Genomic DNA, 2,286 nt, shown 5'->3' on the forward strand with positions numbered 1-2,286 from the left:
ATATATATATATATATATATATATATAAACAAACGAACACGGATTGAGCAGAGTCACCACATTATTGTGTTGACTCTGCCCAATCCGCACCAGAATGTAAAGCATATGTGAAATAATAGCCTTGATGAATTTTGGCATCGGTCACGGTATGCTTTGCTAATTTACTAAATTAGGGTTTTTGAAAATACCTAAAGCATTACATTATATTTTAGTAAATATAACTGGAGCAGATGTTTATATTAGATTTATTTGTTGTCTCTGTTTGCTCTGTTTAGTCTCTCTCTCTCTGGTGCATTTTTAGCATACTTGTCTTGCTCAGATTTCATGTGGTGTGGACTGACAAGAATTCAAGCAAATATTTTGTAACTTGTTAATGTTTATGTCAATCAGTCAGTTTGATATAACTTGTGTGAATTATTGTGTGACAAGAAGTTGGCTTCACAATCACATGGTTCCAGGTTCAGTCCCACTGTGTGACATCTTGGGTAAGCATCTTTTACCATATCCTTGGGTTGATCAAAAACTTGTGAGTGGATTTGGACTGGGTGCTTTTTACATGGTGCCAGCATGGGTGCTTTTCGCACATGGCACTGGCACGGGTACTTTTTGTATGTATGTATATATATATATATATATATATATATATATATATATTGCTTCTCGGCCTTTTGGCTAAGATCAAAGTGTAGTATCTGTTCTTATCAGCTTAATATCAGATATGGTCCCTACTTGGGACCATCGATATTAAACTGATTTTTAGAATGTGGCAAACAATTAAGGGCTTGCTCTGCCTTTACCACGTTTTGACCTGATATTGCAGTACTTCCAGGGTTCGACCCAGTAACTCTGGCATTGGGATGGGCATCCAGCCATAGAAAACCATGCCAAATCAGACTGGAGTCTGGTGCAGCCTTCCAGTGTGCCAGCCCTGATCAAACCATCCAATCCATGGACAACAGACGTTAAATGATGATGATATTGAGGCACATATCATCATAATCATTTTATTGTCTATTTTTCCATGCTTGCATGGGTTAGATGAGGGTATGTTGTGGCAGATACATTTCTGCTGTGCATGTGTAGTTGTGTATGTATGTGTGTGTGTGTGTATGTGTGTGTGTTTTCCCATTCTGACATTGAACTAAAGAATTGTATTTACAGCTTTAGCACTGCCACAAGTTTGGAGCTGAAATCCATAAAGAATAACAGAATGAAAACGAATCAAAAGGCTGCGAAAACTATGACATAGGGTTGTGTTTGTAAAAGAAAGACTGTTTCAGACTGTACACTGACAACTGATAAAGTTTTGACATTGACCTGTTTTGTGGAATGTTGGCTTTGAGCGAGACGGGGTGGGGTGGATGGTTGGGGGGTGGGCAGGAGCAGAATGGCTGATGTCCAAGAAACTATAAACTACAAGCAAGATATAAATATAACTAGTGGTAGAACAAGGTCCCTGTACGTGATTGACGTGTGGGGGAAAAAGAATGTCCCAGGTGGTTAGACAGTAAAATAAACCGTATTGATGCTGACTGTACACTTATTGCATTATGAAAAGTAATTTTATATTTCATCTCTTACTTGTTTGTCATTAGACTGTGGCCATGCTGGGGCACCGCCTTGAAGAATATTTAATCAAATGAATTGACTCCAGTATTTTTTTCTTTTTGAAACCTTGTACTTATTCTATCGGTCTTGTTTTGCCAAACTGCCAAGTTATGTGGATGCAAACAAACCAACACCAGTTGTCAAGTGGTGGCGGTGGGACACGCACGTGCTCGCATGTGTGTGCATACATACATGTCCCCTTCGAAATCCCCAGCCATGAAATAGGTCACTGTCATTTGGTGACAAGGTTGTCTGCAAAAGGATGTTTTAGAATCTCTCTTTCTGTTTGTCTGGCAGCCCTGGTTGAGGAGCGTAAACAGAAATAATAGTTGCTGCCCCACTTTGCAAAACTGGTCTATGCTTACGTATCAGACAAAATACTGCTAAGCATTTCACCCGCCATGCTAACGATTCTACCAACAACTCACTGCCTTTTAATGATATTAAAATATATACTCATGCTTCTATAGCCCTGGGCTGAGCAAAGTCTCAAGAGTGGATTTGGTAGATGAAAACTGAAATAAGCCTGCCATGTGTGTGTGTGTGTGTACACAAGTATATATGTGTAATTGTGTGTGTGTACATAAGTATATATATGTGTGAGTGTGTATATATTTGTATATGTATATATATGTATAGATGTATATGTTTTTATATGTGTGCATCTATATGTATGTA

The 2,286-nt window shown here is 38.5% G+C and overlaps 1 protein-coding gene and 1 non-coding gene across 2 annotated transcripts in view; both read left to right on the forward strand.

Moving 5' to 3' along the window:
- The window catches only part of LOC106877733 (E3 ubiquitin-protein ligase RNF13), a 67,963-nt gene that overhangs the window by 55,887 nt on the left and 9,790 nt on the right, over positions 1-2,286 (forward strand). The gene's annotated exons all lie outside the window — the stretch shown is intronic.
- Positions 653-846, forward strand: LOC128250173 (U2 spliceosomal RNA). Its single transcript, XR_008266279.1, has one exon. It is a non-coding gene; the product is annotated as a U2 spliceosomal RNA (small nuclear RNA).

Source organism: Octopus bimaculoides, chromosome 19, assembly GCF_001194135.2.
Source record: "Octopus bimaculoides isolate UCB-OBI-ISO-001 chromosome 19, ASM119413v2, whole genome shotgun sequence".
Lineage (NCBI taxonomy): Eukaryota > Metazoa > Mollusca > Cephalopoda > Octopoda > Octopodidae > Octopus > Octopus bimaculoides.